At 48.9% G+C, this 27429-nt stretch overlaps 1 protein-coding gene and 1 long non-coding RNA gene across 16 annotated transcripts in view; one reads left to right on the forward strand and one right to left on the reverse strand.

Moving 5' to 3' along the window:
* CYRIB (CYFIP related Rac1 interactor B) overlaps positions 1–27429 on the reverse strand; it is a 147824-nt gene that overhangs the window by 114928 nt on the left and 5467 nt on the right. For 4 of the 15 annotated variants that reach the window (XM_081504036.1, XM_081504049.1, XM_081504043.1 and 1 more), the window contains exon 1: positions 19237–19411. The exons of the other annotated variants lie outside the window; for them this stretch is intronic. The gene's annotated coding sequence lies outside the window, so the exon portion shown is untranslated. Of the gene's footprint in view, positions 1–19236; positions 19412–27429 lie in introns of those variants that run through there. 15 annotated transcript variants of the gene reach the window in all.
* LOC145511209 (uncharacterized) lies at positions 19496–21376 on the forward strand. The gene is made up of 2 exons (XR_014057633.1): positions 19496–19942; positions 20032–21376. It is a non-coding gene; the product is annotated as an uncharacterized LOC145511209 (long non-coding RNA).

Raw genomic sequence — 27429 nt, forward strand, 5'->3', positions numbered from 1 at the left:
CATAAGAGACGTGGGTTTGATCCTGGATCGGGAAGACCCCCTGGAGGAGGACATGGCAACCCACTCCAGTATTCTTGCCTGGAGAATCCCATGGAGAGAAGAGCCTGGTGGGCTACAGTCCATGGGGTCACAACTGACACAACTGAAGCGACTTAACACGCACGCACCTTTTAGAGTAGAAGTTACTTAAGCAAAACAAAAACAAAAAACAAACGAACAAACTTATTATGCAAGTCAATGGCATTACGTTTCTGAAACCACCACAGAGCAAAACCCAGGTGACAAATTAAGTGCACCTGGAAATTCTGGGTCTGAGACATTGAGGATAACATTTTCTAGCCTGCTTCATTCAACCATTATTCTGACACTTTCCATATCCCATTTAATAGGAAACAGACAAAGGAAAACAGATGTTTTACTTATATCCACCAGGCACAACAAACTCCCAAAGCTTGCAATAGCTGCTTATCGCTGAAGAGTTTAAAGCAATATTTTTGTGCCAATGAAATAACATCTCAAATGGCCTAGCACACTGTTCTCACTCCGGCTCAACCAAAATTCACAAGAGCAGGAGGAAAATCTTTAAAAATACCACTGCTGGGTCCCCAGCCTGCACAATTAAAACAGAATCTCTAAGGATGAAACCTCAGCACTATAGTTTTCCCAAGATCCCTAGGTGATTGTATGGCACAAACAGGACTGCAAACCATGGGTTAGGTTAACTCATTAGTCAAAGAAAGCCCATGAGAAATCTTATCTGCAAGTGATGAAGGCATTGTAATTAAATAAAACAGCAGATGTAGAAGTACCTAACAGGGCCTGTTACCCAGAAGACACTTAATAAATGTTAATTAAACAAAAAAAATAATAATTCAAGTAATTACTCCTCCTCAGTGAATTCACCTTGTAATTTTATTGGCTTGTTTATCACTTGCTGTTTTCTCTTAGCCTTGATTCATTCTATCCCTATGTTAACAATAATATCTATATGTTAATAAAATTATAAACATATGCCTATAATCCTGTTCAATTACAAGAGCTCTGTACTATTTCCAACAACTGTTAATCACTTATTTAATAAAACTTTCCCCTAGAACAGTGGCTAATATGTACTAAATACTCAACAGATGTTAGTTATTTATAATAAGTATTATTATTCAGGATTCATGATAATCTGTGTAACTTAGGCTAAAATTTTATTTATACTATTCAAAGGACTTAGTGAGAATGTAAAAATATTAGCAGGGCAATATTTTTTTAACTTTTTATTTTATATTGGAGAATAGCCAATTAACAATGTTGTGATAGATTCAGGTGGACAAAAAAGGAACTTGGCCATATATATATACATATATATATATGTATATATATGTATCCATTCTCTCCCAAACTCCCCTCCCATCCAGGCCACTACATAACACTGAGCAGAGTGCCTGTGCTACACAATAGGACCTTGTTGGTTATCCATTTTAAATATAGCAGTATATACATATGGTGGAGAAGGCAATGGCACCCCACTCCAGTACTCTTGCCTGGAAAATCCCATGGACGGAGGATCCTGGTGGGCTGCAGTCCATGGGGTCGCTAAGAGTCGGACACGACTGAGCGACTTCACTTTCACTTTTCCCTTTCATGCACTGGAGAAGGAAACGGCAACCCACTCCAGTATTCTTGCTTGGAGAATCCTAGGGACGGCGGAGCCTGGTGGGCTGCCGTCTATGGGATCGCACAGAGTCGGACAGGACTGAAGCAACTTAGCAGCAGTAGCAGCATACACATATGGATCCCAAACTCTCCAGGGCAATATTTAACAAACTTTAAAAAAAAATTTTAAGCACATTCATTCTTTTTATAAATTTGTGAAAAAATACTAAATGTGATCGCTGCACAGGTAACTAGCTTATCTTGCACATTCAAGTGGGCCCGGCAAAAGCTACTTGTGAACACTCAGCAGTTTCCACAGTCACTTGGAAAAGCTAACACTGCAATTAGTTTAAAGTGCTCTCTTAATCCAACTTTTCCCTACCACTGCCTCCCTGAGCCTGTATTAGGAAGGCGATTTTTCTATATGTTCACATTACCCCTCAGTTCTAAGAGAACAAAAATTTGTTTAAAAAAAATATATATATATATAAAATTTCTTAATCAAGATGAGAAAGTTTTATTAAGAACATTTCCAAACCTCCTGTTGCCCTGCTTGGATGAATTAAGCCAGTCGGCATCTGTCTCCTGTTATGCTAAGCAGAGGAGGCATTCAACAGCCAGACTGGAAGATCTACTGCATTTGGTCCAGGATCACACTGTTAGCAGGAGACCCTTCCATGGTTCACACCTGAGCATGCCACCGTGTGCTTCCTTTCACCTTCTAACTCCAAACATCTGCCATTTCATGTTTCAAATCAATATACATGCAAAAATAATCATGATGTGCACTTTTCTATATGTACTGTTGTTCAGTCACTAAATCATGTCTGACTCTTTGCGACCCCACAGACTGCAGCATGCCAAGCTGCCCTGTCCTCCACTATCTCCCGGAGTTTGCTCAAATTCATGTCCATTGAGTCAGTGATGCCATCCAACCATCTCATCCTCTGTTGTCCCCTTCTCTCCCTGCCTTCAATCTTTCCATCATCAGGGACTTTTCCAATGAGTCGGCTCTTGGCATCAGGTGGTCAAAGAATTGGAGCTTCAGCATCACTTATATGCATATTATACATATAATAATTATTATACGTATCATAACAAGTATCACTGGTCTGAATGTTTGTGCCCCTCCTCCAAATTCCCATGTTGGAATCCTAACTCCCCAGTGTGATGGCTTTAGGAGGTCAGGCCTTTGAGAGGTCATGAGGGTGGAGCCCTCATGAATGGGATTAGTGCCCTCGTAAGTGAGACCCCAGATAGCTCCCTCACCCCTCCCATCATGTGAGCACACAATGAGAGGAGAGCCCTTGCCCAAGCATGCTGGTGCCCGGATTTCAGATTTTCAGCCTCCGGAACAGTGAGAACTATATGGCTGTTGTTTATAAGCTCCCAGTCTGTAGCATTTTATAATAGTAGTCCTGACAACCACAACAAAGTCAAAAGTGACCACACATGGGCCTTTGGCGAGTAATAGCTTGGCTTGCTCAATAAGAATATCATGATTGACTATCACATGTCAGACAGCTCCAGAGGTACAGGGAGATGGAGATGAGGACAGAGTTCCCACCTTCAAGGATCTCAGGGCCCAAGGACCATGTGTGGATTGGCTACTGTGACGCAGTGTGACTCTGACCAGGGCTGACAAGGAAATGCAAAGGATAGGGACACAGGGGCAACCCTAAATATTTAGAATCAGAAATTAGGAAATGAAAATAAATAAGCATATAGGAAATAAATGGTTGTAGATAACAATGTTAAGATAACTATTGCAGCTTTCATCAATCGTACTGCTCTCTCAACTCCCGTCACCTAATCTTGACAATCATATGCCACTTTGGGGACCTCCCTGGTGATCCAGTGGCTAAGACTCCAGGCTTCTAATGCATGGAGTGCGTGTTTGACCCATGGTCAGGGAACTAGATTTCATATGCCGCAGCTAAAGATCCTGAGTGCTCAACTAAGACCCAGCACAGCTAAATAAATAAACAAATATTAAATATATATATATCTATCCTGTGATAAACCACAATAGAAAAAGAATATATATATATAATCACTTTGCTGTACAGCAGAAATTAACACAACATTGTAAACCAACTATACTTCAATTAAAAAATAAATTAAAAAGGAGGTGAAGGAGGAAGAGAAGACTTCCTGGAGATTGAACAGCCAGACTCAGTACCATCTCATCAAAACCGGAACCCTGTGAGTTGTTAGCCCTAGTCCTACCCTTTTCAAACTGTGTCACCATTAAAGACATATCACGATTTGCTTGAAAGCATGACATGGGTGAAGGCAGAGAATGTTATTGGGGGTGTCTGGTCTAAATGCCTGGTTTTATAGGTGGGAGAATCTGACACATGGAAGGAAAGGAACTTGCCTGCAGTGAAGACAGCAGGATCACAGCGGAGTCAGAACCAGCTCCCAAGATTTCCGACTCCCAACTACCCAGAGCTGACTACTGAGCTTCCAAACTCCTTCACCTGATTAAACGCATCCAGGTGTCTGCTCTCAGCTCAGGCGCATCCTCTTTAGGGAAAGGCTTCTGGGGACATCCTATCTGATACTCCCCTTTCTCAGGGCACTCCTCCCAGATTATGTTGCCACTTCATCAGCTAGCTTCCCCCTACCCTTGACCTTGGAGCAACTCTTTGTTCAACTCTTGTGTCCTGGACCTGAGCACAAGCAGGAGGTCTACGTGGACACAGTGCAGTGAACAGAGTGACCGAGGTCTCAGGTTCCTGGGAATTTCCCAGCATTAGCCAAGCAAGTCCCAAGTCCCTGAAAATCCCTCGGCAAACCAGGACAGCTGGTCGCTCTATTAGTGGACACCAACAAAGTGAAATGGGGCTTCCCAGGTGGCACTAGAGGTAAACAGCCTGCCTGCCAATGGAGGAGATGAATGTTCGATCCTTGCATCGGAAAGATCCCCTGGAGGAGGGCATGGCAACCCACTCCAGTATTCTTGCCTGGAGAATCCATGGACAGAGGAGCCTGGCAAGCTACAGTCCATAGGGTAGCCAAGGGTTGGATATAGGTGAAGTGATTTAGCACGCACACAACAAAGTTAGACAGCTGGTTCACCACGTCCCCACCTCTAACTGCCCTCAGCCGCTATGCAAGCCGGGCCCAGAGCCGTGTCTTGGCCATGTGATCACTCTAGCTCAGCACTGATACAACTTTCTGCACTGCTGGAGATGTTCCTTATCTACACTGTCCAATACGGGAGTACCAGGCCCAGGTGACTACGGAGGAGCTGAACTCTGGCCAGTGTAACCAAGTTTTTAATTATATTTAATTTTTATTAATTTCTATTTAAATAGCCCCATGTGGCTACTAGCCACCACACGGAACATGTTGTCTCTGGTTTTACATAATGGGAACTACGGTCCACCTCTGTGCATGGAATGAGCTTCAGAGGCAGACTGACCATGGTTCGAATCCTGACTCAGTCATGTGCAAATGTGTCACAACTCCCTGGGGAAGCTTGTTTCTCCCTCTGTGATCCTGACAAGTTGACTACGAGACAGTGTTCAGAAAGTGGTTGGTTCCTGGGAGAACTTAAGCAAAAGGATTTCTCTGGAAGCCAATAAACCATATCTATGTAAAAATGCTAGAAAAATACGATTCTGAACCCAAAAGAGCGCAAGGGCATCATCTCGACGAGACTTCCAACATCCCTGGCAGGTTCAAGTTCAGATTCTAAACTGCCAGGGCTGTGCTGCTTGACTGGTCCCAGGCCTGTGACTGGTTGTCACTGAGCCCCACTGGAGCAGTGGGCACTGGGTCCTGGGAGATGCTGAGACTCTGAGGCCATCTGAGGATGGTCTAGGGGCAGGGATCCAGGCCCTGCCCCGAGCAGTGAGGAGGCAGCACCCAGAGGAAGCCCAGGTGCCCTACAGGGCTCAGGTGCACCCCGGGCCAGCCACCTAGTGCCCAGGGGCACAGGACACACGGGGCCCAGCCTGCATCTGGCACATGGAAGAAGAACACCACTCCCGTTGCCTCTCCCAAGGGCCAGGACACAGTAATGAGCTGGCAACCAGGAGCAGCTGTGAAGCCCCGGAGGCATCTGGTTTCTGGAACCTGTCCCTGGCCCTAATGAATCCACCCCCTCGGCAGGAATGGGCAGCAGGTCCCCGGAGCAGGCTGAGGATCACAATCACCTGGGGAGCTTTTTAGCAACACTGTTCCCAGACTGGGCACCGGTGTTTGCAGAAAGCTCCCAGGTGACTGCGGCACGGCTGGAACTCAGTATCTGTCATCTGAGGGCTTGGGAAGGTGGTTCTGATGAGGACAATTTAGGCAGCGCTAGGGGGCTTCCCAGGGGGTTCAGTAGTGAAGAATCCACCTGCCAAGCAGTAGACATGGGTTCGACCCCTGGGTCGGGAAGATCCCCTGGAGAAGGAAATGGCAACCCACTCCAGTATTCTTGTCTGGAGGATCCCATGGACAGAGGAGCCTGGAGGGCTACAGACCATGGGGTCGCAAAGATTGGACATGACTGAGCACACATGAGCACGAGGCAGAACTAGGGCTGGGGAGAGAAGTCCCCTTGTTAACAGGTCCCTCCCTCTGGCTGCAGGGACAATAGTCAGATGGTAGGGGGACCCTGACACTAGAGCTAGGCCACAAGTTGCTCACCTCCCTCCCGCCCCAACTAGCAGAGACCCTTGCAGTTCACCAGGCCCGACCTGTCCCGTGTCTCACGTGCAGCCTTGGTGGGGAGGGTCCTCCTTCCCCACTATCCCCAAAGCACCCCAAGCAGAACTCCTAATCTGTATGCCTCTCCGTCCTGGTGTCCCAGGGCTGCACCCAGCACCGAGGAACCCCACGACAGATGCTATTATTGTGGTTGTTACTCTCATTTCACTGAAAAGGAAACCAGAAGCTAGCGACAGTATGACTCACCCAAGGCCCCATGATGCTGGGGCAGGGCTGGGACAGGAACTCTGGGTGCCTGGGTTCATTCCCTCCCTGATACCCCAGGTTGAGGCTCACTGCCTCTGTGTCCACCCTCACCCACACTTTTTCGCCTCCCTCTTACAAGTCAGTATGCAGGCTCTGACCATCAGAATAAATGCTTATTAGCATCCTCAGGCTCTGATTTATAGGACGCCACTTATCCTCAAAAGTTTCCCTGGTGGCTCAGCGGTAAAGAATCCGCCAGCAGGAGATATGGGTTCTCCTGGGTCGAGAAGATTCCCCTGGAGAAGGAAATGGCAACCCACTCCAGTATTCTTGCCTGGAGAATCCATGGACAGAAGAGCGTCGCAGAGATTCGGACATGACTTACCTACTAAACAACAAGTTATCCCCCAAACAGTCCATAGAGTCTATGAATACCCCTTGGGCAGTATACAGGGCAGTGGTTTTTAGCACAGCCTTGGAGCCTGACATACTCTAATTGCCACTGAGTAGCTGGGTGATCCTGCACACATTTCTTAACCTCTCGTGGCTTGGCTTCCTCAGCTGTAAATGGGGATGATGGTATTTACCACTCAGGTTTGTGGAGAGGATTCCTGAGATCAGTCAAAGGGATCAGATGGGCTCCATGGCCGGCCAGCAGGAAGTACCAACAGCTGGCAGCTATTACTCAGGTGGCAGGCGCCACCCTTCTTATCACCTACCCCACGCTCTGTTTCAGACCCACAGAAGCCTCCAAACTATGCACCCTCTTGTGTCCCTTTTCTTCGCACAGGCCACCCTGGGCTGGCGCACCCAGCCCACTGCCCCAGGCCTGGCCTGTCCTCTTGGGAGCACCTCCCTGGAGGACCAGGTGGTTGGAGTCATCACATCATCCCCACCCCCATCCCCCCCGAGTCCCCTGGAAAAAAATAAACGAGAAGTAACTCTTTCTATTCCTCATTCCAGACTTCCTGAATTTAAATCAAATATTTGCACACTCTCCAAAGCCTATAAACCTGAATTGCTCACAGGAAAAACAAAAGAAAACTTAGGTGCAAAGAGAGTAAGTGTGGGCGGTCGTGGCCTCAATGAACCTCACAGGAAAGGGCATTTGATCTGAATAACCACACAGCCCAGCTGAGGGAGTGGGGTGAGCAGGAGAAAGCTGCCGTTTACAGGGTCCATCGATCTGCACAAAAATCAACGGTGCATTCCCTCTGTGGGCGGTCCGTGGAAGCCCTGGGGTGGGGGGTGGGGTGGGAGTGGTGCGGGGTCGGGTGGTGAGTGTGAGGAGGGCTGGGGGAGGCAGGCAAGTGAGCACCAGCTCCCCAGTGCCACCCCGACAATGCTCAAACAGGAAGTGCTGGGCTGCTTCACACCACCATGGCTGCCCAGTTGTTAAAATCCCGAAGGACTTGACCCAGGCTGGGAAAGAGGTGCTGTCCGGAGCCCCTCTCCCCAGCTGCCCACCCCCACCCAGAGCCCCCAGACAGGCCCCAGCTAGGAAAGGATGAATGTCAAGCACTGTGGAAACTTCCAGAAAGGACTCTGGTGGTTGCCCACTGTTAAACATTCTGAGCATCAACCCTGGGCACAGTTCAGAGGCACGAAGAATGCAAATGACACTCTGAGGGATTCAGAAGAACAAGCCTTCAACACACATTTGCTGGAGGAAGAGAAGGAAAGACTGACTCACGGGGCAGCAGCACCTGGGACGGGCCACGGACCCACAGTGCCTCCCTCCCTCTGGGCCACTCACTCCATCCAAGCTCAGACACCAGTCAAACGAAAGGCAAGTCTGCCCTGACCTCCCACCCTAACCCACCCTAACCCTCACCAGGCAGAAGGGAACTTTGGGGCTCCCCCCTGCCCAGCCTCCAGCCCCTCTGTGATGGCACCAGTGTCCTCTGGGGCACCCCCTGACCTGACCACCATGTGCTCCAGGGGCTGGCGTGTCACCCAGGGGAGGGCTGTCAAAGCGTGGAATCTTCCAGAACTGATGCTGAGTCAAGAACAAGCAGGTGACCAAAACTGGCCAGTAAGAGTCCTCTCAAGGCTCAAGAATGGTCATGTGACCCTAACTGGCCAATAAGGACCTTCTTGACACTTTGGCTGAAGTCACCAGGAAAGGGTATCCTTCTCCCATCACACAGGGCTGTTCACATGAAAGGTTGAAAGCCTGAATCTGTCTCACAGGGAGAGACCCCCTGAGAAACAAGGTGGAGGAAGGCAAGGCCAAGAAATAGCGGGAGACAAAACCCAGCCAGTGTGGTCTGCGCCCATATCAGCCACCCCTGACTGTTTCACAATAAATGATCTTTTTCAAACCTAAGCCAGCTTGAGTTTGGTTTCTGTCACTTGGAACCCAGAGCATGGACTGATTCATTTCTCAGTGGGTGCACGAGAAGATGCTGGTTGCTACCAGACCCCGCTTCCTGCCCTGGCTACCAGTTCATGTGACTTGGGGGCTTACTGATGGCATCTGAGAGGCTGGCTCTGGGCCCCACGCCCTCTGCTTCATACAAAGAGGGCATCTCTCTCCCACTGAACCCCCAGAGTCTGGTCTCTTGCCCTCCATCTCACAAGCTATGAACACCACCAGTTACCTGTTCTAATACATGGAGCTTTCAGTGGCCCCATATGGCCCGAAGATCACAATGCAAGTCCCTCTAACGCAGCTCATAAAGCTGCCATCCCAGGACCTGATGACATGAATTCTCCACACGAACCCTCCAGTCCAATCACGCACACCTATGCCGAGATCACTCTCAACTCCAGGTTCCCAACCCCAAGACAGGAAGTGTTTCCAACCCATGCCAGCTCATTCCAAAAGCTCTTGCAGTACAAGGGTGACCCCTCATGTTCTGAAACCCACATCCTGCCCACTGAGGTCACAGCCCCCACTCCTCACAGGGGTGAAGGCAATGTTGAAAGAACCTCATCAACACAGTCTTGTCCCCCAGAACAACTATCAGGACTCTCTCAAGAGCTTTCTATCACCCACCAAAGCCATAAAGTGGCTCTGAGTCAAGCCTTTGTCATGTAAATTAAAGCTTCCCACCACCACCCCAAGTTTTCGTTGAAAAATCAGCCAGCTGTGTACATTTCATCCAAAGTCATAGGAAAAAATCTACAGATAAAGTTTCTCTTGGCATGGAACACAAACTGACAGCATTTATAATTACAGAGAGTTCACTGAAAGAAAGAGTTCAGAGGACTTCCGGTGCAACCTTCCCATTTTACAGAAGTGGAAACTGAGATTCCAAGAAGTGAAATGACACCCCGGGGTCACAAAGACAGGAAGCAGAGGAGCCAGGACAAAACACCAGGTCCTCTGCATTTTTTCCCCTCCAACAGTTTATAAGTAATAACCTTACTTCCATTTACTCTATTACAATACTAATTCATACACACTCACTTAAAACTGTGAGCCATGGAGAAGTGCTGTATGTTTCGATATTTTCTGCTCTTTGCATCGCATCTTGCTGAGTGTCTGAAAACGGGGTCTCTGTTTCCTGGCAGAGGGGCTGGAGCCCTCCAGGCCTGAGACCTGGTGCGGTTTCTCACCCTCGCCACTGCCCGTAAACAACACCAACAGGGACAACACAGACAGTAACAGCTGCTGGTTGTGCAATGAGAGGCAACCTCTACTTCCTAATGTGGGCCTGGGTGGGGAGGTAGGGGGTGGGCTCTACAAAGTGTCTCCCCTACCCTGGACCCAGCAACTTGTCATGAGGATGTTTGTTCATCACTCAGTGTGGCTTGTTTTGTTCTCTGTACATCCCATTCATCTCTAAAGAAAACGCCTCTTGCAGGGTAACAAAGATTTCAGAAACAGCCTGGAGCTCGAATTTCTGGCAGCTTCTTTCACTGTGTGGCCTTAGGCAGGTCGCTTCACCTCTCTGGGCCTCAGCTGCCTCATCTTCAAAAAATGGCATAAACATCATCCACGGAACAGAGTTGGTGGAATCCCTTGAGCTCTACTTGAGGCCGTGGCCACTCGGTGGACCCAGGTCATCACCCTGAATTCCCAGAGCCTTTCTCTTCCCGCTGCCTATCAATTGCTCAACATACAGGCCACGATCATCCTCTAACTCAGCCCTACCAACACCACGGCATCCACACCCGCCTCTCGTGCAGGGTCAGGCCCTAGGTGTCTGCCTTCCTGCCTGGGGACTAACCACTCCTTGGTATGACACCCCCCAAGGTCCTGCCAGCTCCAGGGCCCAAACTCGACAACCTGGTCACCCCGGTCTGACCAACAAGCCCCACTGTCAAGTTTCTGCTCAAAGGCCTCAAAACCTCTCCCAGTCGCCATAAAATTACTCAATTCTTCCCTTGTGGGATCAGATGGAATTTAAAGTAAGTCACTGAAATCTACACAGCCCTTCCCACACCACATGTAATGCCTGTGAGATTTCCTCCCCATCTCTGCCCCCAAATCAAGCCAGTGTCTATTCACTGCTGTCACTGGGGAAGCGAGAGGTGTCCACCTGCCCAGCAAGCCGAGACTGAACAATCAGGCTCTCCATCTGGCTTTCATTGGTCAGTCCTGCCCTCCCCCAGGACAAGGTCAGGGCCTCTCACCCCCCAACTCCCTCTGGGCAGACATCTATCTATAGACGGAACCCTGTGTTTTCTCCCCAGCCCCCAATTCCATCCACCGAGTCTGGGGAGTCTAGACAGACTCTGATGAGAGGGGGAAGCAGAACTTTCAAGCAGAAGCTGGAACGGAGTTGGGGGGGTGGGGGGCAGGGGCAAGTATGTGCTAATGTGTGGCCTATCTGCTTGGGGTGAAAAAGAAAGGCATGGATCCACCTGCCAGTGCAGGGAACACAGGTTCGATCCCTGGTCCGGGAATATCGCACATGCTGCAAGGCAACTAAGCCCATGTGCCACCACTATTTGAGCCCATGCTCTAGAGCTCGGGAGCCACAACTACTGAAGCCCACGCACCCTAGAGCCCCTGCTCCGCAACAAGAGAAGCCACTGAGATGAGAAGCCCACGCATGGCAACAAAGAGCAGCCCCCCTTTGCCACAATTAGAGAAAGCCCATGTGCAGCAACGAAGATCCAGCACAGCCAAAAATAAACAAATATAAAAGACAGGGATCTGCAGCAACCTGCATGGACCTAGCGATTATCATACTAAGTGAAAGAGGCCAGAGAGAGAAACACAAATATCACATGATATTGCTTATATATGGACTCTAAAACAGTGGTACAGAAATAGACCCCCCCCACACAGAAAACAAACTTATGGTTACCAAAGGGGAAAGCAGGGGAGGAAAAAATTAGGAGTTTGAGATGGACACATATACACTACTATATACAAAACAGATAACCAACAAGGACCTACTATATAGCGCAGGGAACTGGACTCAATATTTTGTAATAACCTATAAGGAGAAAGAATCTGAAAATGAATATATATATGTATAATTGAACCACTGCTGTATCCTTGAAACTAACACAACATTGTAAATCAACTACAATTTAAAAAATAATGATAAAAGAAAGGATATTGAGTTAACCCTTCAATTCACTGTGTCTCACTGACCTGAGCTTTCTGCCCCACTGTTTATATTAAAATATAAATATCATCAGGTCTCATCCAATACCAAATCCCCAAATTTTTACGAATGCCCAAAACAAACCTGGTGATAAGAGAGTGTAGGATTGATCAAGGATCAGGAATCTAGAACCTCAACAGACTGTTAATAATAATTTCTTGAGTAGTGGGGCTTATACTGGGAGTGGGTGGAGGGGAGCCATCATGAACTGTTGGTGGGAATGAAAAATAGTGAAATCCATTTGGAAACCTGTTTGTCAGTTCCTCAAAAAGTTAAATACAGAAATCCACACAACCCAGCAAATTTCACTCCTAGGCATCTACCCAGAAGAAATGAAAAGCCATGTTCACAAAGGTTAGCACACGAATGTTCATAGCATCGTTAATCCTAACAGCCCCAAACTGAAAACAACACAGATGTTCATCAACTGGTGAGTGGAGAAATGATGCGATATACAGCACAACAGAATATTTTTTCTACAATCAAGAGGACCGAAGTACTAACATCAACAATGTGGATGGACCTCAAAAACTTTATATCCAGTAAAAGAAGCCAGACACAAGACATCACATCTTCCACTTACGCTAAATCATGTCTGACTCTTTGCAACCCCATGGACTGCAGCACACCAGCCTTCTCTGTCCTTCACTATCTCTTGGAGCTTGCTCAAATTCATGTCCATTGAGTTGGTGGTGCTATCTAACCATCTCATCCTCTGCCGCTCCCTTCTCCTTTTGCCTTCAATCTTTCCCAGCATCATGGTCTTCTCCAATGAGTCAGCTCTTCCACTTATATGAAGTGTCCCAAAGGCAAGTTTATAGACATTTCTACAGAAGTACAGGTACAAAACCCGCCTGCAATGCAGGAGACCCCAGTTCAATTCCTGGGTCAGGAAGATCTGCTGGAGAAGGGATAGGCTACCCACTCCAGTATTCTTGGTTTTCCCTGGTGGCTCAGACGGTAAAGAATCCCTTGCAATGTGGGAGACCTAGGTTCAATCCCTGGATTGGGAAGATCCCCTGGAGAAGGGAATGGATACCCACTCCAGTATTCTGGCCTGGAGAATTCCATGGACTGTATAGTCGGACACAACTGAGTGACTTTCACAGGTACAAAAGTAGATCAGTGGTTACCTGGGGCTGAGGATAAAGATTATTTGTAAAGGGACATGAAGGATCTCATCAGGGTGATGAAAATGCTCTAAAAACTATATTATGGGCATGGCTGCACCCTTCAGTAAAATAACTTAAAAAATCACTGAAATGGGTAGACTTTAGATACATAAAATATACCAAGCATTGGTTTCCTATGGCTGCTCTAACAAATTACCACAAATGTAGTGGCTTAAAACACAGACATACTGTCTTATAATTCTGGAGACCAGAAATCCAGAATGGGCTTCGCCGGGCTGAAATCAGAACCAGGCTTTCTCCAGAAGTTCCAGAGGATTGTTTGTTCTCCCTTTCCTGGTGGCTGCAGGTACCCTGTGGTTTGTAGCTTCAAACCGGCTTCAAAGCCAACAACGTCAGCATCTTCAAATCTCTAATTCTGACCCTCTATTTCCATCATCAAACCTCCTTCTCTGACACTCACCCTCCATTTTCCTCTTATAAGCCCCACCTGGATAACCCGGAAAGAGCTTCCCATCTCAAGATCCTCAGTCCATCAGCAAAGTCCCATTGTAAGGTAAGTATTCACAGGTCCTGGAGATTAGGACCTGGCCATCTCTGGAAGGACATGATTCTGTCTGCCACATACCTCAGTAAAGCAGTAACGAAAACAAATAAAAATAGCCCATGCAGGATGTGGCCAGCATGTAGGGCTCATGCAGGTGAGCTTCCTAGAAACCCCTCTGCTGAAGAAGGCTTCAAGAGCCCTGTCCTAGGGCAGCTCATAGGAATTGAAAAGGTCCTCACTTGGCTTCAAATCTAAGAGGCAAGGGGATAAAAGAACAATAGAGCCTGGCGAGAAGACCCAGATCATTGGTCAAGTTCTAGATGAATGAGAGGATGAAGGGGGGAGAATGGGAGAAGCGCTTTTACTTTCCACTGACTTGACCCCCGCCCTGGTCCTCCCCCATCATCGCTGATTCTAAAGAAAAAGTTTCATGTCTGCACAGATGTGAGCATTTTGGTGTTCTGAAATTTCCATCTCACTGATTATTTTAAGAGAACCTAAATTAAGTTAGTCCCCAGACAATCTCTGATTTTGACAAGCACTTAAATCAATACGTATGGAGCCACTCGGAGTTGCTCCCTCAGCAAATACCTGGACCAGACTGTCCTTATCAAGGTAACAGAGGACAGCGACCAGGACGGAGCTTGTGGAAAGAAGCCTGTTGCCTTCTCTCCCTTCACGCCTTAGAGGGGCCACCTCTCTGCCTAGTCTTCATCAAGGTTATGGCCCTTCCCAGCATTTGAAAATGGCTTTTTCTTCCCTGTCTCTTCTACTAGGCTGTGTGCTGCCGTGTGTCTAACACAGTGTGGGCACGCGCGCGTGCACACACACACACACACACATATACATGAATGGAAAAACAAGCAAAGAATAAGACATGTTTAAAGAAACAACAGGCTCAAGAGCTGAAATGGAAACTCCAGAAGCACAAATATTACCTCTCTTTGGTCCTGCACCCCTAAGCCCCAGCACAGTGCCTGCTGGCACTCAGCACGTGCTCAGTAAATACCAGTTAAAGGGATGAATGGCCAGGAAGCTCCTGGTCGCCAGGATTAGGGACTCTTGGTCTCTGCACCCCTGTGTCTGGGAGCACAACGCCTGACACACAGTAGGTGGCCCGATGTTTACACACCTGACCTGTAGCAGACTGGGTCTTCGAGGAATGGGATCGGGCTGGGTGGTGTCAACACCACAAAAAGGGAGGCAGGAGATGGGGAGCCTCCAGAGCAAGCTCCCCCACCTCCCATAATAGGGGTGGGGTGCCTCACTCAGCCTCGGTGGTACCTGTCAGTCAGGGTTACTGGTTACAGACAACAGAAAAGAAAAAGAGGAATTTGATGAGAAAATTAGGGGAAGCTCCCAGAATTCCAGGCAGGCTGGAGAACCAGTCTAGGATAAAGAAGCAGGGGAGACTGGGCCAAGTATATGCCAAGGGATGTCTGCTTAGGGTATTCCTGACTTTGAGGAACCTCTAATTCACCTGCATCACTGCCACACTCAACCTGGAATCTAAGCCACGTGGCCACTTGGAGGCCACATGCCACAGCCTGAGGAGCTAGATGTGGGGAAAAAAGAACATCTAGTCCACCTAGTCTGTACTAGGTTTCAGTACTGGAAGTCAAAGCTCCACTCCCCTGCAAGATTTACATCCCGGGGATTCCCCCAGACAGGAAGGTGGGAAGGATGGTGAGATATAGAAAATACAGAAAGTGCCCATAAGACACACCAATTCACCGTACTGCAGACCCACGAGCACTGTCTCACCATAACTGGTCCACAGAGTGGACCCAGGGTGGAGGAACTGAGAGAGGCCACTGACTGTCTACCCAGCCCCAGAGCCAAGTGTGAACAAAGGAAGTGTTTCTTAATCTCTCACCACAGAGAGCAAGTGTCAAGCAGAATTTCAAGCATCTGCTATTGCAAAACAGCTAACAGAGCAGCATCAGGTCGCTGCCAGAAACACCCCTCTCTACCCCGTAAAGACGTTCGGCTTCAGCTACATCCGGGGTAACTTCATTGGCATAAACTGAGGTTCATTCGTTCATTTGTTTGTTCATTTATTCAGCGAACTGTTTCAAGATCCAGATGGGCTAGGCCTCCTGCTGGGCTCTAGGGTTACAGAGATGAATCAGTTATCATCCTTGGCTTCCAGAAGTTCAGCTGGCTAAAGGAAAGGATAAAAAGCAAGCAAGTTCTGCACGGGGGATGGCAAATGTAGCACAGAGTTAGTGATCTGAATATAAGCTGCAGACTTTTTTTTTTTTAGCAATTGCTGGGCATCACTCCATTTATAAACACACACACACACACACACACACACAACGAGCTACCTCCTGAGTCAGCCACTAGCCCTAGGACCTAGCCCAAGGTCTATATGTCCAACTTTAGATCCCATTAGGAAGGGCTACTGGCCACTGAGTTGGCTTTAAATGTCCAGCCTTGGACAGTTTCCATCCCTGAGTCGCAGGGCAAAAGACAGAGGCTGACACCATTACACAGACGTCTGTGCTCTAAGGGAGATCCTAGCTCTTGGCGACAGGTGGTCCTCAGGAAGCTGGGAGATAAAGGTTGCCCTAAGTGCCCCTGCTCTACCCTCCACAAATCATAACACCAACAACTGCCCCTTGTTCTACACTTTCTGGTTATAAAACACCATTACACTTATTTGCTCATCCGTCATTCATTCTCCAAATACCTATTATATATGAGCTACTCTGCTTAGAGGTAGGAATCTAAAGAGTAAGAAAACACAGCCCCTACCCTTTAGGATGCCACTTCCTCCAGGAAGCCCGCCTTGACCTCTTCGGCTGGGTTGCACGTCCCCCACCCCAGCTCCCTGTATCACTGCTGGCTCTCTCTCCATTTCAATTCCCCGGCTTAGATGAAAAAAGACTCATCTACCTCTGACACCACCGTCCCCTCCAGGGCCTCATATGGTGTCTGACACAGTGGAGACAGAATAAATGCCTTGAGGAAGCCCCAGTGGAACAGCTGAGAAGACAGAGGAGAAACCGAAACCCAGGGGACAGGGCAAGTAAGACTCTTTAGGTAAGAGTCTGGCATTATCCTTCCACCCTTTGGTTTCTAGATCAGGAAGTCTATCTCAGAGGGCCTGGGTGACCTGCCCAAGATTCCTGTTCATACAACTAGCAGAGCCTCTAATCCCACTCTCTTCATATCAGCTTCCAGACCGACTAGACACCCCAACCAGCTGCTGGTTCACTTTCTCCCCAGCAGTCACAGAGTTTCGTCTGCCCTCCCGTGACCAGCTTGTTGTTGGCACCTACTGTATTCCTCACCCTCCCCCAGAGCACTGTTCTAAGATACAAGGAGATGGGAGCCTGTGATTAAAACAAAGAAATGGATTCCTAATGATGGAACGTCAGGTACTCATTTATTCATTACACACATATTTACTGAACACCCACGGGATGCTCTATTCTAGAGGTGAAGGAGTAGGAGTGAACACAGACAAAATTCACTGCTGCCCGCTAAGGTCTGATGGTGTTACAGAAAGGTGGTGTCCCTCTAGTGAATAAGTGAATGAATCAAAGGTAACCTCAGGTGATCTATTGCAGGTAATGTCGATGTGATGTAAGCTGACTCAGAGCACCTGATCTGCTGTGGGGCAGGGAGACCACATAATTCTTCATCCCCAGGTCTTTTTCTACTAGCTACTAGGGGATCCCCTGTCTTATTTTTTTCAACAGTCACAGTACAAGAGAAATAGAATGAGCCTCCTTTTCTGGCCATTGCTGGCTTCCTAATTAAAAGTCAAAGATGTGTGTTTACTCAAGGTCTATAAACACAGATCCCAAAAAAGTGTTTAAGAGAAAGCAGATGAAATGTGGGTAAGGACTAGCTAATAAAATCAGGGGGGGAAAATGCTGGGAGTTTTCAACCATGACCGTGATTAAACAAAACTTGCGGGGAGGATGCTCTGAGGGCCAAGGTCCAGAAATGTGTGCAGAGCCTGAGTTTCCAGGGCAAAATGTAAACCATAACTTCCTGCTGAATTAATTGGTCCCTGGTGGGAGAGTCAGGCTAAGTTGCTCTGGACCATGCAGCTCTTCCTGCCTCACCCCTCTCCGCCTTCTGCCACTAGGTTGTCACACAGCTCGTCAAGACTGCATTTAAAAATCCTGTTTACTTGCAGCTTCGCTGGGGACTGTGTGTGCGCTCAATCGTGTCTGACTCTCTGCAACCCCATGGACTGCAGCCCACCAGGCTTCTCTCTGTCCATGGAATTCTCCCGGCAAGAATACCAGAGTGGGTGTCATTTTCTTCTCCAGGGGATCTTCCCGACCCAGGGATCGAACCTGCGTCTCTTGCGTCTCCAGCATTGGCAGGAGGAATATCACCGAGCCACCTGGGAAGCCCCAGTCTCTGGTAGATTGAAAGAGGCACCTAATGAAGCTCTGCAAGTAGATCAAACCAATCAAGCCTAAAGGAAATCAGTCCTGAATATTCACTGGAAGGACTGATGCTGAAGCTGAAGCTCCAATACTTTGGCCACCTGATGTTAAGAACTGACTCACTGGAAAAGACCCTGACACTGGGAAAGATTGAAGGCAGGAGAAAGGGACAACAGACGATGAGATGGTTGGATGGCATCACTGCCTCGATGGACATGAGTTTGAGCAAGTTCTGGGAGTTAGTGATGGACACGGAAGCCAGGCATGCTGCAGTCCATGGGGTCGCAAATAGTTGGACACAACTGAGCAACCGAACTGAATGAAGCTCAGAAGCTGAGACCATCAGAACATTCACTATCATCAGGAGGCTTCAGTCTCCTCATGTAATCATTGCACCAGACACTGGCTAAGGTCCCTTCCAATGACAGCTGCCCACAAACTGTTCTCCTCAACCCAGGCAGGAACCAGGGGTATGGAGAAGGACCTCTCTTCTGAAATTTGGGTGCAAGTCTGGCCAGAATTTGAATATGAGTGGCAGAGATGACCAGGAGCCCCAAGGATCCCCCTAGAAAGTCGATGACATCCCAGAGATCAAAGTGGGCAAATTAAGGCTGACACCCTGGGCCAGCCCTAATAAAATGCTAATGAACACATTTCCACAATTAAAGTAAACAATGAGAGCGTCACCAGTGAGGCCCAGAAAACAGTCTATGTCTTTGATTAAGCACTGATGAAATTCCCCATCACTGCTTTAATCTGGCTCCCCCGGGAGTTTCATTGGCTTTGTGATGTTTTCAAAGAAAATGATCTTGAATATATTAATACATGATTCCCCAAGCTACTAAACAGAGCAATGGGCCCTTCTGCCTCCACCCCTTCCCCAGGGCATGCAGCAGTTTCCCAGATGAGTCCTCAGCCTCAGACAATGGCAACCTTGGCTCTTTTTCTATAAAAGATGATCTTTCTCACCAGCGTTTACTCTCTGCTGGTCCAGCTCCTCTATCAGAGTCTCCACTTACCAATGACTCTCTGCATTTGAAGCTGAAGCCAATCTCCTTGGGCTGGGACCAACCTCTCTTAAAGCTAAGGTCCTGATAAACATCAAAGTACTCTTAGCAAACTGATTTGGTTTCCATACCAGAGCAGAATCCATCCCAAGTCAGCTCTACACCCACCTGGATTCTCAGCCATTCTGAGTATTAACTCATTGTTTAGCTGCTAAGTCATGTCTGACACTTTGTGACCTCATGGGCAGCATGCCAGGCTTCCCTGCCCTTCACTATCTTCTGGAGTTTGCTCAAACTCACATCCACTGAGTCAGTGATGCCATCCAACCATCTCATTTTCTGTTGCCCCCTTCTCCTCTTACCTTCTATCTTTCCCAGCATCAGGATTCTGAGCCACTCTGAGTATAAATGATGAAGAGGAAAACACATCGAAGGACGGCTCCTAAGCTGAACCAATCCACCCATTTGCCTGTAGCTGCTTGAGTGCTGCTGCCTTTTGCACATGCTGTTTCCTTTGTCTGAAATGCTTTCCCCAGCAGTGGCCTTTAAAATTCAAACTGTTACCTCATCTATAAAGCTGGGTTCAGACCATCCAGGCAGTTCAGTTCAGCCTGTCCTGAGTGTGTGAGCCTGGTCCACATATGGCTAGATGCACAGAGAAGAGGAACTTCCCCTCAACTGGCTGCAGACCCTCCCAAAAGCACTCCACAGCTATAAGGTACTGTTATTAGACTTTAGCCTTTATTTTCTGTCATGAAAGCCCCTTTCTGACTTCTTTCCCTTCCTTGTTTTCTTTTTTCTTTTAAGGTTAAAGACATGGTGTTTGGTCAATACAAAGTAGAGCAGCCAGCCAGGAAGCTCATCTTTAATTCAGCGCCAACAACACTCAGCTGGGCTCGAACTTGGGACAAAGAGCTTTTTTTCCCAGTGCATCTACTCACAGAAGCCTGTTCCTCCAGTCAGCTCGCAACTATTCCCCCAGGGAGGGCTCAACCCAGGCTGGGAGGCTTGCAGGGGCGTGGGGTGTGGACAGGAAAGGGAGATGGGTGGGGAGAGCAGGGCAGACCTAGGACAGACCCCTCCCTGCAGTCCAGAGCGCAGCCAGGGCCTTCTGGGAAGACACGGGTGACAGCACCCCCAGAGTGTGGCCCTTAGGAGAGGGACACAGGGAGGTGGCAGCCTATTGCACTCCCGGCTTCCTCCTCCTATAAGGATGCTCCATGACACCTCCGCCACAGAGAAGGGAAGGGGCGTGAAGCAACTGGCAGGGCTGCTCACACAGCAGAGGCAAAGCCTTGCGCCCAGCAGCGGGTTCCCAGTGCCTCCCGCCCTCTCAGCAGCAGACGACGCCCATACCCTCAGGGAACGAAAACCTTGGTGTGGCTGTGAGCTTCAGCTATGCCCAAGGACGAAAGCTTTTACTAAACCTGAGTTTGGGTAGGCTCTGGGAGTTGGTGATGGACAGGGAGGCCTGGCATGCTGCGGTCCATGGGGTCGCAAAGAGTTGGATGTGACTGAGCAACTGAACTGAACTGAACACCGGATAGGCCACCTGTTAGGAGTTGAACTACATCTCCTGGCTGATGAGGATTAAATGAGATGACGGGCCCAGGCAGAAACCTCTCCCAACACCAGCTTTTTAACGGTTATGTTCTAGTCCTGACGCTCGAAAGGGTGAGGAAGAGGAACCGGCATGACTCAGCTCTACGGCTCAGGGCTCAGTGAGCAGCTGGAGCTCCTTTCATCTGGCCAGAGCAGCACAACTGCCTGATTCACCTGTCGCTTCCTCTGGAAGGTGACTGGGAGCAGAGGGCCTGGTATCGGGCCCAACAGGAGAAGAGAGGAGGAAGGGAATGGAAAAAACAAGGGCTTTTCTGGACACTCAAAAAATAGCTGTTGGGCTTTCCTGGTGGCTCTGTGATAAAGAATCCGCCTGCCAATGCAGGGGACATGGGTTCGATCCCTGATCTGGGAAGATCCCACATGTCATGGAGCAGCTAAGCCCATGAGCCACAAGAGAAGCCACAATACTGAGAAGCCCAAGCCCTGTACCTAGAGAGTAGCCCCCAATCGCCACAAGTAGAGAAAAGCCTCTGCAGCATCAAACACTAAGCAAACCAATAAATAAAATTACGTAAAAAATAAAAATAAATTGCCATGATTGCCCAGAAAGGTTGATAAAGGAAGGACCCAGCTGGCCACTAGCAAGAACATACACCTGCCTTCCCAGGATGACATGGCTCCCAGGCATCCAGGCGGGGTGCCAGGGCACCCACTGGGTTTTCTCCAGAGAGAGCTCTTAGGAACATTCCAGTCTCTGCATGTCAGCAGGTGCATCTCAGGTGCTATTCGACTTCCCCACCCCGACTCTGACTGAGTGACAGCCCCATAACACACAGGAGAATAAGCTCGAAGGTGGAATCAAACCCTTCCCCCCTCCTGCCCCACCTACTATGTTCAGGAACAAGAGATCAGGTTCCTTTTCTTTGTGTTTTAAATGTCTGCAGTCTTGACACAAAGATCAGTTTAGCTGGAGAGAAGCATTCTCCAATCCCATCCCCAGCCATGATTCTGGAAGGGGGGGATCCCTGGGGGAAGGGGGTGGATGGACATTCAAAGGGTCATGCATCTCGACTATTCCTCATTTACTTCTGAGAGGGAGAGGGCAAGGGTGAAGTCAGAAGTATGCAAATTTGCTTTTCTACACTTCCTCTGCATTTCACCACTGAAACTTTGAGAAACACCGCTTGGGAAAGAGAGAGTTCCACTGGGGGGAGGGAGAAGGGCCTCAAGGTGGTGGGGTCATCTCTGAAGGTCAGAGCCCCCTAGGGCCCAGGACACCCTGTCAGATCAACTCCAGGATGGGGTGCTCAACCACATACGTGGGCTTCCCTGGTGGCTCAGTGGATAAGAATTCACCTGCCAATGCAGAGGACACAGGTTTGATCCCTGCCCCAGGAAGATTCCACATGCCGTGAAGCAACCAAGCCTACGAGCCACAACTACTGAGCCCGAGTGTTGCCCGAGTGTTCAGTGTTGCAACTGAAGCCCGAGTGCCTAGAGCCTGTGCTCAGCAACGAGAAGCTACTGCAATGAGAAGTCCAGGCACCGCAAGTAGAAGAGCACCCCCTGCTCACTGCCAACAGAGAAAAGGCCTCGCAGTAACAAAAAAAGACTGATTCAGGCTCCACTAGGCCAGAAGTTGTGTCCTTCCCATCTACTGGGTCTCCCACACTGCGGCTGGACCCCCTAAAACTCTCCAAAGTTAACAGCACTCAAGCAGCTGAGACCCCTGGAATAATTAATTATTAACATATACGTGTAATACGTGGCGTGCCACTGGGTCAGGACAACTACACATTCTCACGATGTCCTCAGTCTATCACAAGGTACAATGGAAGTATATCTCATGTTCATTTAATTTAGCCATATTCAACTATACTCAATAGTATATCCAACTATACTCAAAGGGCCACTTTTTTTTTTTTTAAAGAAACTTGAATGAAAGTGTACTTTGCCTCTTGAATTTATGTGTATTTATTTTTTGGGATACCGTACATTGTGTACAACTGTACAAGTGTACACTACTGTTTGCATGATATGTTCACACACACGGGATAGCATAGCATCACATATACAAAATCACACGTGTGCAAACGATCCCTCAGGGGCAAATTAGGAGACTATCTCCTAATTCACCATGCAGTTCTGCCTGCTGGGTTGATTCCTGGACTTCACAACTGAGATATGACGCTTATGTTTTTTCTCCTTCAGTGCTTCTGAGTCTTGAAGGGTGTGTCTGTCTGATAGGAACTAGCAGAAAATCAGTTTCGGGTTAGAACAGGAAACTGGGCCTCCAAGGCTGGTAAGCACTGGGAAAGCCACCATGGCTCTGCACTGTGGCCACCTCCCAAGGACAGGCTATCTGGTCACAAGAACGCCTTGCTGGGCCATGAGCTGGCCATGTGGGGCTTTCACCTCCCTGGTCTGATGGCTCATTCTTTCAGTGAGTGGTGTAGATGACTTCCAAGTTCCTGTGTGACTCTGGGCAACTCATATCGTCTCTCTGGGCCTTCATGGGCAGTCTGAACAAGTTCCCACCTTAGATGAGAATCAGAGCTTCCTAGACAAGGTTACACTGTGTTGAGATAGTGACCTCCTCAGCACTTCGGGCGGGTGACCCTGGGGTCAGCCACCTCCAGCCAAGAGATGCTTCCTCTTTCACTGCCCAACCCAGGCTTACAAATTCTGTTTTCCTGCATGGGTTGTGGCCTGAAAAAGCCTGAGAAGGATGAGACTAGGTGATCTCCAATGTTCTTTCCATCTTACACCAACTGCCCCACCCCCAGCAGTTAGAATCAGGCGGTACACAGGCAAAAAATCCTGCTACGTGGGGGTTCCTCTAACTCAGTGACAAGGCATCAGAATTATCTGAGAGTGCGTGTTGAAAATGTGGATTCCTGGACTTCCCTGGTGGTACAGTGGATAAGAATCCACCTGCCAATGCAGGAGACAAGGGTTCGATCCCTGGTCCAGGAAGATTCCACATGCCTCGGGGCAACTAAGCCCATGTACCACAACTACTCAACTCATGTGCCACAAGTACTGAAGCCCATGTGCCTAGAGCCTATGCTCTGCAAAAACAGAAGCCACCTCAACGAGAAGCCCAGGCACTACATCGAAGAGTAGCCCTCACTCGCTGCAACTAGAGAAAGCCCACACACAGCAACAAAGACCCAGGACAACCAAAAATAAATAAATAATTTTAAAAAAAAGAAAATGTGGCCTCTTGATTCTCTCTCTTGATTCTCCCACCCAGGAAGCTTAAACATACCCAAGTTATAGTTAGATAAAAGAAATACTGGGGAAGAGGAAGCACAGGCATAGAATACTCTGGCAAATTCACACACTGAAAATGGATAGCAGTGTGGGACTACCATGAGCAGAGCAATTCATCCCGTATCCACCTTATTGTCTCAAGTCTACAATGACCCAGACTCTAAAACCGGGGTTTTCCTTTCCTATTCAACCATCCACCCCAAAGCCTGAACCCACAGTACACTTCCTTCGCCCAGATCTTTGTCTTGTGGGGGTGCGTATGGACGAAGGAATGTGCTACAGGTCCCAACACCAAATGCAACAAGAGATGTGTTAATAGCACAAGTCAGTTTCACACTGAAATTTACCAAAAACCTCACTATTCAAATTAGCCCAAGTAATCTACCTGCAAGAGTAATTTACAAATCCTCAAATTCCTGGGATGACAAGTTCATGGAAGGTAGCTCTCACCAGTGATGGTTGGCGGGGTGCCTAGCATAAGCGGACGTTCCCTCAGAAAACCACCTCTGTCTTCTAGCAACACGAAGCAGCATCCAGCCGCAGCCGTCTGCTCCCTACAAGACAACTCCCTTCGTAGGTTTTCGTTATGCTCGAGGTACACTCAGAAGAGGTAGTAAAAACAGTAGGTGGGGACTTCCCTGGTGGTCCAGTGGTTAAGAATCCCCCTGCCAATGCAGGGGGCATGGGTTCCATCCCAGGTCTGGGAAGACTTCACATGCTGAGGGACAACTAAGGCCGTGTGCCATGACTACTGAACCCACCCACTACAGCTACTGAAGCCTGCTCACCCTAGAGCCTGTGCCCCACAACAAGAGAAGCCAGTGAGTGCAATAAGAAGCCTGTGCACGGAGACTAAAGCGTAGCCCTGCTCGCTGCAACCAGAGAAAGCCCTCACACAGCAGTGAAGACCCAGCACAGCCCAAAATAATAAACAAATAAACTTAAAAAAAACAGTAGGTGATATTGAAGCTGGCAGAGATAGTACTTTGAATTCCAGCTCTGCTTTTTATTAACCTCTAAGTGTTCTCTGTTTCCTCCTCTAGAAGGTGGAGATAATATTACCTAACTCACAGAGTTACTGTAAAGGTAAGAACCACCATGTGGAAAGTACACATTGTCCATGCTCGATAAGGGAAAGCTGCTGTCATTACAAGGGAGACCAAAAAAACCACAAAAGCCCCAAATCACAAAACCCCACCATGTGACATTTACGGGAGCCCTGTCATCAGGGAGGTCCTTGCCTGGGCCATAAATGCCACACAAAGTGTCGGAGATGCTGTCTCACTCCCCACCTCCCGCTCCCCTCTCCACCCCTTCAATCACCCCACTGCTCCGTCCTCTGATGCCCATCCCCAAACCCATCCACAGTGCCTCTCCGATTCCTGAAGGACAGGGTGGGCTTGGAGGGGCTGGGTTCTGGTGAGCCCAAGGAAACAATCCGAACCCTGCCTTCTTAAGCTGCTCAGGCCCTTAGGGACTTGTGTGGGTTGGCTGGGGGCCACGGAATATTTATTCCCCCCAATGGACCCATCACTGGCCCAGCGCATAGTAGGTACGTACTTACTTAGTGACTCCTGTTGAAGAGCAAGATGGATCTGCTTTCTCCACAGTGAACTGAACACCCGATAGCTATGAAGGCTTGTTTGGAAAAGACTATGAAATACCCCTCCACTTTGGTTCACAGCCTGCTGGATCTACATGCACCCACTGGTTGTCCCTGGCGCCCCTCAGAGCTCAGGGAAGTGCGCAGAACTAGAGTTCAGGGGAGCAGGGCCGACATTTTAGGATGTTATTGGCCGAGTTTCACTTCCTTGCTGTCTTCTGTATTTTACTTCACCTCTGGTTTTGAGCAAAGCTGGGGCCAGGCCAGCACACAAACTGGCAGTGGAGGCCTCCGCTGGGCTGCTCGCTCCTCCCCCCTGAGTCCCAGCAGACAGTCCCTGAGGCTGACAGCAGACAGGGGACTCGATTTCTAAGCACTTGTGAGATGCCAGGCCCCACTGAAGAGCCACAACAAGCTGCACAGCAGGCACTGGGGTGTCGGGGCACATGAGGCAGTTTGCAAACAACTCCACACTCAGGGAGTCGTGAGTGAGCCAAGAGATACCAGGCCGTGAGGTCCATGGCTCTTCCCCCTTTCAAAGCAGAACCCCAGAGGCGCCAGGTCCCTTGGTTTTGCATTAAGGCACTACAGCAGTTTGAAAGTATCTTACACAAATACCTGCCCTTGGAACTTCCGTGGCAAGTCCAGTTGCTAAGACTCTGTGCTTCCAGTGCAGGGGGCAAGGGTTCAATCCCTGGTCAGGGAATAAGATCCCACATGCAGCATGGTACAGCCAAAAGATTAAACAAAACAAAAAGAAAGACTTGCCTTCCTATCAAATCCATATTCCAAGGATATGCCAGAAGGATACAGCCCTGACCTGAAATCAGCACTCAACAAAGCAGTTCCTGCCCAGCTGTGACTACGTCCTTGCAGAGAGGGGGTGTCTTTTTGGAGTGTTTCTATTGATACGAGGTGCTAGGCTAGCAGCTTGTCAGGACATCATCATTTAGCCCTCCAAACAATCCAGAGAGGAGGTGTTACCAGCCCAGCTCTGTCCCGGGAGGTTCTGGCTCAGCAAGGTGCTCTAATTTGCCCAAGGTCACATAGCTACTTCGTGGTAGGGCCAGGACACCTCAGCTTCACAGCCCAACAGTATTTGCTGAGTGGGCGCTGGGTTTAAATTCCAGAGAACTCCAAGCGGCCAGACAGGGCCCGTCCCAGTAGACTCCTTGAGCAAGTAAGCCAAGGATGGAGCTTTTCTGCCTCAAGCCTCTTCCCATCCTCACCTCCTCGCATGCCTTCCCATCACCTCCTCTTCATGACTTCCCCTCACCTCTTCTGCATGCCTTCCCATCCTCACTTCCTCTGCATGACTGTGGCACTGTCCCTCCCTGTCCTGGTCTGAGGATGCTGACCGAGGAGGGGAGAGGAGGCCACGTGTCTCTGACAGGGTGTGCGACTTCAAAGCCGTCACTTTTCCCATGTTGGGTCTTCTTTCCCACTGTGGGTTTAAGGGCTTGGTCCCCTGCCCAAGGAAGGTCAGGAGCAGAGATATCTTTTGTGCTGGGGAAGGATGTCCAGCCCCCAGGCCCCCTTGGCCTCAGAGTCCGGTGCTAAGGCAGCCCCAAGGTATTCACGGGCAGATGCTCGGGAGCCAGGAGACCTCGGTTCCAGTCCTGCATTTGTCTCTTGGGCAAGACACTTCCCCCTCTGGATCCCAGTTCCCTCATCGGTTTAATTAAGAGCATGGAGCACCTGCAACTCTGAGCATGCAGTTCCTGCTCAGTCCTTCCCAACAGCATCACGTGTGAAGGCTGCCA

This window comes from Giraffa tippelskirchi, chromosome 6, assembly GCF_054371585.1.
Source record: "Giraffa tippelskirchi isolate mGirTip1 chromosome 6, T2T-mGirTip1v1.2.pri, whole genome shotgun sequence".
Classification (NCBI taxonomy): Eukaryota; Metazoa; Chordata; class Mammalia; order Artiodactyla; family Giraffidae; genus Giraffa; species Giraffa tippelskirchi.